General features: G+C 43.7%; 1 long non-coding RNA gene across 10 annotated transcripts in view; it reads left to right on the plus strand.

Annotated features, from left to right (window-relative positions):
* LOC137312940 (uncharacterized) overlaps positions 1 to 14,065 on the plus strand; it is a 117,359-nt gene that overhangs the window by 38,994 nt on the left and 64,300 nt on the right. For 9 of the 10 annotated variants that reach the window (XR_010960949.1, XR_010960947.1, XR_010960942.1 and 6 more), the window contains 2 exons: positions 2,438 to 2,533; positions 5,410 to 5,575. This is a non-coding gene — a long non-coding RNA (uncharacterized lncRNA). The remainder of the gene's footprint in view (positions 1 to 2,437; positions 2,534 to 5,409; positions 5,576 to 14,065) is intronic. The other variant, XR_010960943.1, reaches the window with a different exon arrangement.

A 14,065-nucleotide genomic window follows, 5' to 3' on the forward strand; every position in this document is an offset into this window, starting at 1 on the left:
CAGTAATCTTTAGATAAAAAGTAAGCACTGAATTTACCACCAGGGAGTATTGTCCATCACAAATCGTTATGTAAAAAGTAAATGCTGAAATTAAAAACAGGCAGTGGTGTGCATTATTAATGTTCAGATTTAAAAAATGAACTTCTGAAATTACCAACAGGCAGGATGTCACATCACTAATATTTATTAAAAAAGTAAATGCTGAAATTACCAACAGGTAGGAGGGTGCATCACTAACCTTTGCATAAAAAAGTAACCACTGAAATTAACAACAAGCAGGCGGACCCATCACTCATCATTACCTAAAAAAACGACTGAAACTACCACCAGGTAGCAGTGCACACCTCTAATCTTTATATCGAGAGTAACTGCTGAAATTACAACAGGTAGGAGGGCCCATCACTGATCTTTATATCAAAAGTAAGAACTGAAATTACCACCGGGTAGGAGGGTCCATCAGTAATCGTTATAAAAAATACACCACTGAAATTACCAACAAGCAGGACGTCCCATCACTAATCTTTACCTCAAAAATAACAACTGAAACTACCACCAGGTAGCAGTGTACATCAATAATCTTTATATAAAAATTAACAACTGAAATCAGCAACAAGTAGAAGTGTCCGTCACTAAACTTTATATAAAAAGTAACAAATGAAATTACCAACAGGTATGTGGGTCTATCATTAATCTATATATTAAAAGTAAATACTGAAATTATCAACAGGCAGCAGGGTCCATCAATAATCTTTAGATTAAAAAAAGGAACGACTGAAATTACCAGCAGGTAGGAGGGTCCATCACTAATCCTTTTATAAAAATCAACTACTGAAATTACCAACAGGCGGTAGGGTCCATCACGAATCTTTAGATAACCGAAGTAACTACTGAAATCTGCAACAGTTGGTCGGGTCCATCACGAATCATTGTTAAAAAAGAAACTACAGAAATTACCAAAAGGCAGGAGGGTCCATCACTAATCTTTAAATAAAAAGCAATGATTGAAATTATAACAGGGAGGAAGGTCCATCAGTAATCTGTTTAAACAAAGTAACTCCTGGAATCACCCACTGGTAGGCGGGTCCATCTCTAATATTAGTAAAATAATAAACTACTGAAATGACCAACAGGGAGGAGGATCCATCACTTATCTTTATTTAAAAAGTAACCACTGAAATTACCAGCAGGTAGGAGGGTCCATCACATAAAAAAGTAACTATTGAGATTAAAAACAGGCAGGAGGACTCATCACGAATATTTTCATAAAAAATAACTGCTGAATTTACCGCCAAGTACGAGTATCAATCACTAATCTTTATATAAAACGTAACAACTGAAATTAAAAATAGGCAGGAGGACCTATCACTAATCTTCATATAAAAAGTAACGACATAAGTTAATCTTGTGTTTGATTGCACGAATGCAATTAGTGTAGGTGTAAATATATTTTTTTATTGCTCATGTCCGTTTATTACACAATTGTCAGCAAATGACTTCAACTATTGATTGAAGAAATTACGGACCGAGACTAATCTCTTTTACATTTCCACAGTGTGGAAAGGAAAGGACGGTGACTGATAGTTTGATTATTTGCTCTTGCCTGTGCGTGCACACACAGAGCGAGACACACACACAATGGGGAATTATGATTGTAAAACAGCCGTCAAATCTTCAACTTATATAGTTGTGATGTTTTCTGAGATTGTGAGACACCTAAAAATAATCCAAAAATAAATGTGCAGCACCTGTTTAAAGTTATGCAATTCATAATATTAAACATGAGTGTTAATATTATTGAACAGTGGTCATTAGTCAGGAGCTGATACTATGAGGGATAAGGTAAATATATTCAAATAGAAGCACCAACCAAAACACATCTCCATGAACACACGAACAATGTCACTACCAAAGAGAGCAGAGAAATCACACCAAGCTAAATATTGTGTATGTAGATAGATATCAGTCTCATAAACATCAGAATTTAATATCAAAACTTAACAAATCAAAAATATTAAAAACAAATCTGTGAATAAAATAATACAACAGCGCCAGACTGGGTAACAACGAGTGAAGGAACATTTAATTCATCAGCCGTTCCATATTGCCCTCCAGAATATTCACTACCTCAGGAATAAGTCTGGTGCTGGCCTGCACTGTGACCAAATCTTACCAATTGGTGCTGCGAGTGCAGAATCTCGGCCGACTCTCACTGGGTTGTGAAGATCAGAGGGACTCATTGGGTTTCACTGGGCAGCTGTCTGTGCCGCACCTCATGTGGAGAGTTGATCGTAAAAGTCGGGAAATGCTCGATCCGAGGTCTAACAGCTGTTGTCCTGATGGGGGAGAAGGGACTTGATATCATATTCAACAAGACGCCGTTTTATCATTCTCATTATAATATTTCAGTCTAACCTTCCTATTAATATATTTATTACAGAGCGTCAGAATCTTGGAACGCTTCTTACCACCATGGCTGAAGGTCCAAACAGGGGAGAAGATCCAACATCATCAACAAGAAAGGGAATAGACACCGGTAGGTTCAGAACAATCTTTAAAATATCAAATGTGTCCTGATAAAGGGTCAAGATCACGAACAAGATCCTGTTGCTCACACAGGAAGAAGAAACCGAGCATATGGTGTGTAGATAGAAGAAAGTGAGTGACCATCTCGTGGGGCAGTGCAGTCACAGGTGGAGGGATCTCAGTAGTGGAACTGGCAATAGACACCTGATGTTATGGACTGGAAGGTGGATAGAAACAGTGAATCAGATTGGTCTTCCTGAGTAACAATGTGAAACCAGGGATCATTGGGGGAGTGGTGAGAGGCAGGTAAGGCACAGGAATAGGAGAGCGAGAGTGGTGGGAGATTCTATGGTCAGGGGAATAGACAGACTCTTCTGCAGCCCTGAGCAGGTTCAAATTGTAAGTTGCCTCCATGGTGCCACAAGGAAGTACTTCCTGCAACAGGTGTGACAATCTCTGGGAAGGAAAGGAGAGCGGTAAATATTCATAGTCGGAGCCAATAACACGGTTAGAAATACGTTTCTACAGAGAATATTAGAATTTGAGCACGAGACCGAAAAACAAGGCCTCAAGTTGGTGATCTCCGAATTGTTTTGCACTGGGCCGCTTACTGAGGACAATATGAGGCAGGTCAATGTGCGGCTGCAGGGCTGGAGCAGGAGGGAAGGGTTCATGCTCTTGGGACACTAGGGTGAGTTCAGGACGAAAGGTAGGGACGGTTACGATCTGCACCAACCAGCCAAAACGGATTGACAGAATGGGTATAGGGAGCAGTGGGAGGGTTTCACCTGATAGGACTGGAGCGTGTGAAATATCCGGATCTGAGACTAGAGAGTGGAAATAATAAAACTGTTGGAGCAGGAACAGAAGATTGATGAAATAGTGAAAAGTTATTCGCAGGAAAAAAGGAAGGAGGTTTTTGATATAGTGACAGAAGAAGTAACTTGATACTAAAAAAAGAAAAAAAAACGAGAACTGGTCAACAGTCCAATGAATTGGAGTTCAGATTGTGTGTTATGTCTGTGAATCTACAAATCATTCCAAACACATTTGGAAAGTCAGAATCATGAGAGATGTGTTCGAGTGTCGCAAAGACAGGGCTGGAGTGGATGAACTTTTGGGGAGATACAAAATATTTCAGTCAGTTTCTAAAAATGATGGCAGATGTGCAAATGTTAGTTTCAAAGCATCAAAGTATCACAGTATCAAACTGTCTACAGTAAAATTATTCAATACAAAGGCGTCGATACAGCATCTTCAGCGAGCCATATTTCGAGACAATTTTAGGGAAGGATTTGGTTGTGAATTTAATTGCCGAGCTGGATATGCCACTGAGCTCAGAGATAATGCAACCGAGGCTTTTAAAGGAATTCAGAGAGCAGATAGGAGGGACTATGACCACAATTTTTCAAAACTCACAATTTTTGATAAAACAATTGTTGATGAAAATATCCAGGTGGACTGAAAGAGACCAAGTAATGTCTGTGTTAAAATAAGGAGAATGTGTCAATCAGATAGCAGTGGTTGTTGGTGGCCGATCATCTCAGCCCCAGGACATTGCTGCAGGAGTTCCTCGGAGCAGTGTCCTGGGCCAAGCATCTTCAGCGGCTTCATCAATAAACTTCCCTCCATCATAAGGTCAGAAATGTGGATGTTCGCTGATGATTGCACAGTGTTCAGTTCCATTCGCAACCCTTCAAATAATGAAGCAGTCCGAGCCCGCATGCAGCAAGACCTGGACAACATCCAGGCTTGGGCTGCCAAGTGGCAAGTAACATTCGCGCCAGACAAGTGCCAGGCAATGACCATCTCCAACAAGAGACCGTCTAACCACCTCCCGTTGACATTCAACGGCATTACCATCGCCGAATCCCCCACCATCAACATCCTGGGGGTCACTATTGACCAGAAACTTAACTGGACCAGCCATATAAATACTGTGGCTGCAAGAGCAGGTCAGAGGCTGGGTATTCTGCGGCGAGTGACGCACCTGCTGACTCCCCAAAGCCTTTCCACCATCTACAAGGCACAAGTCAGGAGTGTGATGGAATACTCCACACTTGCCTGGATGACTGCAGCTCCAACAACACTCAAGAAGCTCGACACCATCCAGCACAAAGCAGCCCGCTTGATTGGCACCCCATCCACCACCCGAAACATTCACTCCCTTCACAACCGGCGCACAGTGGCTGCAGTGGCTCCATTCACAGGATGAACTGCAGCAACTCGCCAAGGCTTCTTCGACAGCACCTCCCAAACCCGCGACCTCTACCACCTCGACGGACAAAAGCCGCAGGTACATGGGAACAACACCACCTGCACGTTCCCCTCCAAGTCATACACCATCCCGACTTGGAAATATATCGCCTTTCCTTCATCGTCGCTGGGTCAAAATCCGGGAACTCCCTTCCTAACAGCACTGTGGGAGAACCTTCACCACACGGACTGCAGCGGTTAAAGAAGGCGTCTCACCACCACCTTCTCAACGGCAATTAGGGATGGGCAATAAATGCCGGCTCGCCAGCGACGTCCACGTCCCAAGAAAGAATTTATAAAAAGATAACTCGAGACTAATTAGTCAACGTCATTTGTGGACAAACCCCTCGAATCTGAAATCTCACGTCGAATTATTTAGCATTTAAGATTCAGTGAAGGCTGCAACGGCTAACTGTAGCATTTGACATTGTATTTGACAAATTTGAGACTGCCGTGTTGAGACGAAAATATATCGGTCAATGGATTGTAACACATGCGGCATATATGGGTTTTCAGAAGGTATTTGATAACGTGGCTCACAGGAGGCGTCAGCCGTTTGGTATCAGAGGAAATGACGCCGCCCGGATGGAAGGTCGATAATGTGATAATTTTCTCCATTGTTGTTCACAGACCGAACACTGCGATCACTGAGTTCTTGACAAAGTCTGAAGGTTACCAACTGATCCAGTTGACGAAATTCTACCGGGACAGACTGGAACAGGCAGCTGAAGAAGGGGTGGACGGAGTCAGTTCGTTGTCAACATCCGAGAGGCATTTCAGTGGACAAGAACATCAGGTCAGTGGGAGGGACATGGGATGAGTTTGGATTATTTAAACATCACAAAACTAACAGACGATCATATCTTAGAATCATAGAAGGTAACAGAAGAGAAACAGACCAAACTGGAAAGAAATGGTTCAAACTGCAATTATTGTGAATCTGAAACAATGAAAGAAAGAGGTGAAAATACCCAACGGATCGGTCAGTATCTGGACAAAGGACAGTTTAACGGTTCAGGTATAACTCTAGTGTGGACTCAAAACAAAGTGAAACAGTTTTCGTGGAACTGGGAAAAGGACAGAACAGAGGCGACAAACAGGAGTTAGTGGGCATGTCATTCTTTCACTGACCTGGAATCTATTTCAGGATATCAAGGAATTGAGAGATGACAAAAAATATCTGCGGAGTAAATGAGAGACATTTCAAGAACAAAAATGTTAAAATGATTGAATGTATAAAACCCGAACAGGGAAACTGATCAAACAAATTGTGGAGAGCGCGAAACCGAGGCCGTGCGGGGTTTTGTTCTGCCCCATTCATCACCGGGGGTTAATTCTGCCTTCAGCGGACTCACAATCCGGGCAGTGGAACTTGCGGTGGAGCGTCACTCCCCGGGAGAGCACTTTCGGAAATTGCAGGCAATCAGCCCATAATATTCTGTCAATTACTTTTAATAGTATCGAAGTAAATGGAAGTGAAAATGGAGGACGGTGTGCAATGGACGGTCGATCTGACACCACCTGCTGAAGGTGGAAATCTTGGCAACCGAGTCATCGAATCATAGAAAAGAGGAGCAGGAGTCGGCCATTCGGCCCTTCGAGCCTGCTCTGCCTTTCAATATGATCATGGCTGATCGTCTATCTCAATACCATATTCCCGTTTGTAGAAGTTTTTACAGTCCGCTTTTATGTTCCTTGCAAGTGCACTCTCATTCTCTATTTTTCCCTCTTGATCAATCTCTTGGCCCTTTTTTGCTCCGTTCAAAACTGCTCCCAATCCTCATGCTTGCTGCATTTTCTGGCAAATTGATACGACTCCACTTTGCATCGCATCCTAGCCTTAACTTCTTTTGTTAGCCATGGTTGCGGCTCTTGTCCTTCTGTGTTTTTGTGCCAGAATGGAATGTATAACTGTTGCGATTCATGCATTCGTTCCTAAAATGTTAGCCATTGCCTATCCACCGTCATGCCTTTTAATGAAGGTCCCAAATCTATCATAGCCAACTCACTCCTCATACCTTCGATTTAGTACCCTAGTTTCGGATTGCATTCCTTCACTTTCTATCTTAATGAAGAATTCTATCATGTTACAGTTACTCTCCTTCAAAGGACCCCGCACAACAATGTTCTCAATTAACCGCTTCTCAATGCACCATACCCAATTTAGAATGGCCTGTTCCCGAATTGGCTGCTCAACATATTGGTTTGAAAAACCATCTCGTACACACTCCAGGAATTAATGCCCCGCAGTATTATTGCTAATTTGGTTTGGCCAGTATATATGTCGGTGAAAGTCAGCCATGATTAAGTTGGGATTCAGGGATATGGCGGAAAGATGTCTTCAGGTGATTGAGGGATATGGGAGGTCGTTGTGGATTGAGGATTTTTTTTTTGATGTGTGTAGTTGGGGTTGAGTGATAAGGGGAGAAGGTGTATAGGTGGGATTGAGGGATATGACGATAATGTGGGTAGGTGGGGTTGACGGATATGGTGAGGGGGTGGGTAAGTGGTAATAATGGATATAGTGAGAAGGTGGTTGGGTGTGTTTGAGTGATCTGTGGAAATGCTGCGTCGGTGAGTTTGTGGGATACGGAGAGAAGGTAGTTAGGTGGGCTTTGAGGGCTATGCTGAGAAGTTGCGTAGGTGGAATTGAGGGATATTGGGAGAAGTTGGGTGAGTAGTTGGGGATTGAATGATATGGCGTGAAGGTGGGTATGTGGGACATGGGTCGAAGGTTGGAATGTGGGGTTGAGAGATTTTTTGAAAAGGTGGGTAGGTGAGTTTAGGCATATGGTGAGTCGATGGATATGTGTGGATTGAGGAATATTTGGAGAAGATGGGTAAGTATGAGTGAGGAATATGAAGAGAAGGCGGTTAGGTGGGGATTGAGGTATATGGTGCGAAGAAGTGTAGGTGGTGATTGAGGGATGTTGTGAGAATGTGGGCAGGTGGGGTTGAGTGTTATGGGGATAAGTTGTGTAGCTCTGGTTTGATGAACATGGGGAGGTGTTTAGGTGGTATTGAGAGATATGGTGGGAAGTTGTTTAGGTGGGATTGAGGAATAAGGTGATAATGTGGGTAGGTGGGGATTGAGGTATTTGGGGGTAAGAAAGGTCGGTGGGTATTGAGGGATATGGGGGATGATTGGTAGTTGGGAATTGAGGGATTTTGACTGAAGGTGCGTAGGTGTAGTTGAGTGAAATGGGGAGAAGATGGATAGGTGGGGTGGACGGATATGGTGAGGGGTTGGTTAAGTGTGATTTTGAGAAATATTAATAAAGGGGGTAGGTTATGATTGAGAGATATTGTGAGAAGGTGGTTCGGTGGGTTAGAGTGATCTTGGGAAATGGATGGTAGGAGGGAGTGAGAGATATGGGGAGAAGATGGGTAGCCGTGTGTCAGGTATATGTGGAGAAGGTGATTAGGTGGAGTTTGAGTGAAATGTGGAGAATGTGTTCAAGTGGGGATTGATGGATATTGTGTGAATGTGTGTCGGTGGGGTTGAGTGATATGGGGAGAATTTCGATAGGTGGGGTTGATGGATATGGTGAGAAGGTGGTAAGTTTTGTTGAGGGATATTGTGAGAAGGTTTGGGTGGTTGTGTTGAATGAAAAGGGTAGATAATTGGTAGGTGGGAGTCTCTCTCTCTTTCCCTGTCCCCCTCCCTATACCCCTCACTCTCTCTCTCTCTGTCACCCTCCTCGCTCTCTGCTCGTGCTCTCCCTCTGCTCTCTATCTCACCCCTTCCTCTCTCCCTCTCTCTCTCTCTCGGCCTCTCTCTCTCTGTGTCTGTCGCACTCTCCTCGCTCTCTACTCGCTCTCACCCTTTACTCCATATCTCTCCCCCTTCTCCTCCCTCTCTCTCTCTTTCTCTCACTTCCCCATCTCTCAATATTTCTCTTCCGTTTTTCTGTCTCCACTGTTTCTCTCTCTTTCTGTCTTTTTCTCCATCTGTCTGTCTCTTTCTTTGTCCCTCACCCCCACTATCTCTCTGTCTGTATTATTCAGATTCTCACAGTCTGTCTGCTTGTCTCTCTGTCGCACTCCCCACCCCCTCCTCATTCTCCCTCTCGGTGTCTCTCTGCCTCTGCACTGTGTCTCCCTCTTTCGTTCTTCACTCTCTCCTCTCATTCTCTCGCTCTACTCTCCATATCTCTCCCTCTCCACCTCTAATCTCCACCTCTCTCAGTCAGTAACTCTCTCCCTTTCTATATATCTCACCTTCAATTTCAAGCTTCCCTTGTACTCGTTCTCTTTGCTACTGCCACGACACTCTGTGCCACTACACTCTGTGCCACTACATTCTGTGCCACTACACTCTCTGCCACTACACTCTCTGACCCATCCACATCTATCTGTCTCTCTCTCTGTCTTTTTCCCTAAACTCTCCAACTCTGTCCCTTTCTCTCCCTCTGACTCTCCCACTCTGAATCTTTCCGTCTGATGCTCTCTCTTTTCCAGTCACTCAACCTCCACTCTCTTTCTTTCTCCGTCTCTCTACATCTACCCTACTCTCCCTCTGTCTCTACTCGCTCTCTCTCTGTCTCCCTCCATCTACACTCTCTGATCCATCCCCGTCTCTCCCTCTCTTTCTTCCTCCCTCCGCCCTCTCTGTTTGTCTGTTTCTCCCTCTGTTTGTGTCTTTCATTCTTTCGCCCCCACCATCTCTCTGTCTCTATAATTCTCTCTCTCTCTCTCCATGTGTCTCTCTCTCTGCTGATTATCTGCCTTTCTATCACTATCTCTCTGTCTCCCTCTCCATCGCTCTCTCTCTCTCCCACAATTCGTCTCTCTCTTTCTCTCTCTCCATCTCCCTCTGAGTCTCACTCTCTTTCCCTCAGCTATCTCTCCCTCTGTACTCGTCTCTCCCTCTATCCTCGTCTCTCCCTCTCTGTCTGTCTCTCTTTCGGCCTCTCCTATTTATCTCTATTTATTGCTCTCTCCTCTCTGTTTCTATCTCTCTTTGTCACATGTCTGTCTCTCTCGTTCTCTCTCACGAACTATATCTCTATGTCTTCATTTTTCTCTCTCCCTCCCTCAACCTTTTTGCTTATGTCACCCTTTCTCTTGCCGCTTTCTCTGTCTCTCTTTGCTCTGACACTGCTGGTCAGCAGTGCCGCCTGCTGAAGATTGTGGTTGGTGATGACATTGACCAGGAACGTCGGAACAGGAGTCGGCATTTTGATCCCTGGAGCCTGTTGCGCCATTCAATGGCATCATGGCGGATCTCTGACCGAACTTAATTTACCCGCCTTAACCCCAATATTAACAGAGTTAAGAAAAATCTATCAACCTCAGAATTATAATTAACAATTGAGCTAACACCAACTTCCGTTTGCAGAAGAGAGTTCCAAATATCTCCCACCCTTTGCGTGTAGAAGTGTTTCATAACTTCACTCCTGAAAGTTCTGGCTCTAATTTTTGGGCTGAGACCCATAGTCATGGACTCCCCAACCAGCGGACATAGTTTCTCTCTGTCTTCCCTATTAGTTCCCCTTAACAGCTTGAAAAATTCGAACAAATCAACCCTTAATCTTCCAAATTCCAGAGAATGCAACCCTAGTTTGTGTAATCTATCATCATTATTTAACCCTTGATGTCCAGGTATCATTCCAGTAAATACAAAGTCCAAAATGAGTTTTAACAGCTCGGTAAGTTTTAATTACTGCCAATCAAGTAAAGATGAACTTATATAAACGAGGACTCTCATATCACTCCTTATTGTATTAGTTTTTTGGTTATTGAAGAAGAATGAAAATTACAATATTAATTTTTAAACGTTTTCCTTCTGTCTCATTAATTTAATTCAATTATTTCTTTGGTTTTTGATTTTAGAAAAAAATTACAATACCATACAGAATGCAAACTTTAAAGGAATGAAGTCTGCTTGATTGTTTCAGCAATGCAGCCTAATTCTGTGGGCGGGACGTCTCGTCCTTACCGAATTTGTGTTCGTGTCTTCTCCTCACACACCTTTCCAGCTACGCGGCAAATCACGCTGCTCAGAGGCTGGGTTGATAGAGCACAATTTTTGTAAAGTTCAAATTCAAGCAATTCATCGCCACAGAGCCTAGAGTCAGTATTTTTGTTAATTTAATTCGCAGCAGCTGCAGTGAGCGTTGCCTCGCCGCTCGCAGCGACTTCAGGCCCAATGTCTCCTGCCGCTCTGCCAATTTCCTAACCAGGTCAATCATTTTCCCTCAATTCCATCAGCTTCAACTTTAGCTAACAGTCCCTTCTCAGGGACTTTATCGAATGCCTTTTGGAAGTCCATAGAAACAAACTCCATAGACATTCCCCTGTCCACTACTTTAGTCACCTCTTCAAAACAAAATCCATGCTGGCTCTTTCGATCAGCTGAAAATGTTCAATGTGTTCAGTCACTATCCTTAATTAGAGACTCGAGTAATTTCTCGAAAACAGATGTTTGGCGAACTGGTCTATAATTCCCTGGTTTCCTTCCATCACCTTTCTTAAATAGTGGAGTGACATGTATAGTTTTCCAATTCAGATCAATTTTCGTACACCGTTAGGCTGTTCATTAAATCTGGCCTATTGCTCATTATTAATTCTACTGTGGCCTGCCTCCTTGTTTCTCCTCGGTCATATTGTTGCAGAAAGTTTTCCTGAACATACTCAAGAAATTCGTTACCTGTCTGACATGAGCTCGTCTGTTTATCCCAATCTATATGAAAGTTAAAATCGATCCCCATATAAACCACTCTGCCTTTGCTACATGCTTGTCTAATCTCCCCATTTATACATTCTGCCGCTTCACAGCTGCTACAGGGGTTCTATACACAACTCCAACTTTGGGCTGAAATCATTTTCTATTTCCTAATTCTACGCATAAAGTTCCCACTGACTGCCTACCTCTCGTGATATCATCTCTTATCAATGAAGAAATTTCATCCTTAATCACTCACTATGCTCCTCCACCTCTACCAGTTCTCCTATCCTTCCTATAGACCTTATAACCTGGTATATTCAGTTCCCATTCCTGACTGTTGTACAGCCATGCCTCACTAATGGCTACCATTTCGTACCCTGTAGGTTGAATTTGTGCCCGCATTTCATTCAATTTGTTGCTTATACTTCATGCGTTTGTATAAAGAACGCTTATTTGGGCCACACACCCTGCCCATATTGTAATATTGTATTTCTCACACATTCCTTATTTCTCTCTCCAGATTTAATTACTTTTCATCAATCAGTATTGTATTTCATACACATTCCTTATTTCTCTCTCCAGATTTAATTACTTTTCATCAATCAGTATTGTATTTCACACAAATTCCTTATTTCTCTCTCCAGATTTAATTACTTTTCATCTTTCAGTTTTTCCTTTACATGTAGTGCTGAAAGCATAATTTCTGACTATCACTCTACGCTCTTCCTTTTTGTTCCAGAATTGTTATTTATATTACTTTTCCAACTGAGCTCTAGACCCAATTACAAATTTAACGCTGGAACCCTGGTGCCAGCCCGGGTCACGTGGAGCCGGTCCCAACGGTACAATTCCATCGTGTCCGAGTACAGGTGCCAGTGTCCCACGAAATGGAACCTCTCCTTCCCACACCACTCCTTCATCCATGTGTTCTCCTCCCTAATCTGCTTATCCCTACGACTATTTGCACGTGGCTCAGGTAATAATCCAGAGATTATAACCCTTGTGTGTCTGTTCTTTTTAAAATTTTGCCCTTGAAACGCTCACTTTATGGACTGTCATCACCTCTCTCATGGATGGAATGTGATCTCCTCTCTCAGTGTCTGGACTTTGATCTCTCTCAGTGTCTGGACTGTAATACCCTCTCAGCAATTGGACTGTGATCACCTCTCTCAGTGTTGGGACTCTGATCTCCTCTCTCACTGTCCGGACTGAAATCGCCTCTCTCAGTGTCTGGACTGTGATCTCCTCTCTCAGTGCTTGGATTGTGAACACATCTCTCAGATTCTGGACTGTGATCTCCTCTCTCACATTCTGCACTGTGAGCACCACTCTCAGTGTCTGGACTGTGATCACCACTCTCAGTGTCTGGACGGTGATCCCCTCTCACTGTCTGGACACTGATCTCCTCTCTCAGTGTCTGGACTGTGATCACCACTCTCAGTGTCTGGACTGTGATCTCCTCTCTCAGTGTCTGGACTGTGATCTCCTCTCTCAATGTCTGGACTGATCTCCTCTCTCAGTGTCTGGACTGTGTTTTGATCTCTCATTGAATGGACAACGATCTACTCTCTCTGTGTCTGCACGATGGTGGGCCCTGGGAATGATGCCTCCGCCCCCACCACCCCCCCCCCCCCCCGGACCATGATACAATTGCCACACTCAACACTGACCTGTGAAGGAATTGCTCGAGGAACCGAACACCAGTGAGAAACAGAACCTTCCGGTGTGAACAGTAAGATTTTTGTAATAACAGGGCTCACCAACAGAAATACAGTCACGGACTTAATGCATTGCAACATGAGGCATGGGAAATACCATCCACCCTCGTTTAAACTGTTCCAAGGACAGGAATAAAATGGGTCAGATATAGAGTAAAGCTCCCTCTAAAATGTCACAACAAACACTCCCAGGGCAGGTGAAATAGGGGTTAGAAACAGAGTAAAGCTGCATCTACACTGTCCCGTCAAACACTCCGAGGCCAGTTACAACACAGGTGAGATACAGAGTAAAAGTCCCTCTGCACTCTCCCATGCTCTGTGTGTGGGTCTCAATCCCACTCCGGGTGATATCAACTAACGGACACCGGGATCGAGCCTGGGCCTTTTCCTGAGATCACTGCCTTCCCCCATTCTCGTTCATTCTCCCTTTCTTCGATGCTCTGCTCCAGTCTCTCAGTCCGATTGGTGTTAAAATACAAATTGCTGTTTTTGTCAACATTCTTCCTGGAAAAAATCCATTGAAGCAGCAACAAGTGGCTATTGTTTTGCTGCCAACAGCTCACAGGCATTTCCAAAACATCTCGTCCGGTCTCTATTTACTTATCCCTCCTCTGTTTCTCGATTTTCAGTTCCTCAAACTCTATGTCATTCTCTGTATTTCTCTCTCTGTCTCTATCGTGCTCTCTTTCTCCCTCTACTCTCTCTTTCTCCCTTTCCTCTCTCCGTCTCTCTTTATCTTACCCCCAACATACACCGTTCAGACATTCGTCCCAAAGAGTCCATGCTGTTGTCTTCTGCTCCACATGGTCCTCCTTTCACCCTGGTTCATCATGACCCAATCAACATATCCGTCTATTCCCTCATCCCTCGTGTGCTTATCGAGCTTAATCTTAACAGC

Source organism: Heptranchias perlo, unplaced genomic scaffold, assembly GCF_035084215.1.
Source record: "Heptranchias perlo isolate sHepPer1 unplaced genomic scaffold, sHepPer1.hap1 HAP1_SCAFFOLD_44, whole genome shotgun sequence".
In the NCBI taxonomy this organism is placed as follows: Eukaryota; Metazoa; Chordata; class Chondrichthyes; order Hexanchiformes; family Hexanchidae; genus Heptranchias; species Heptranchias perlo.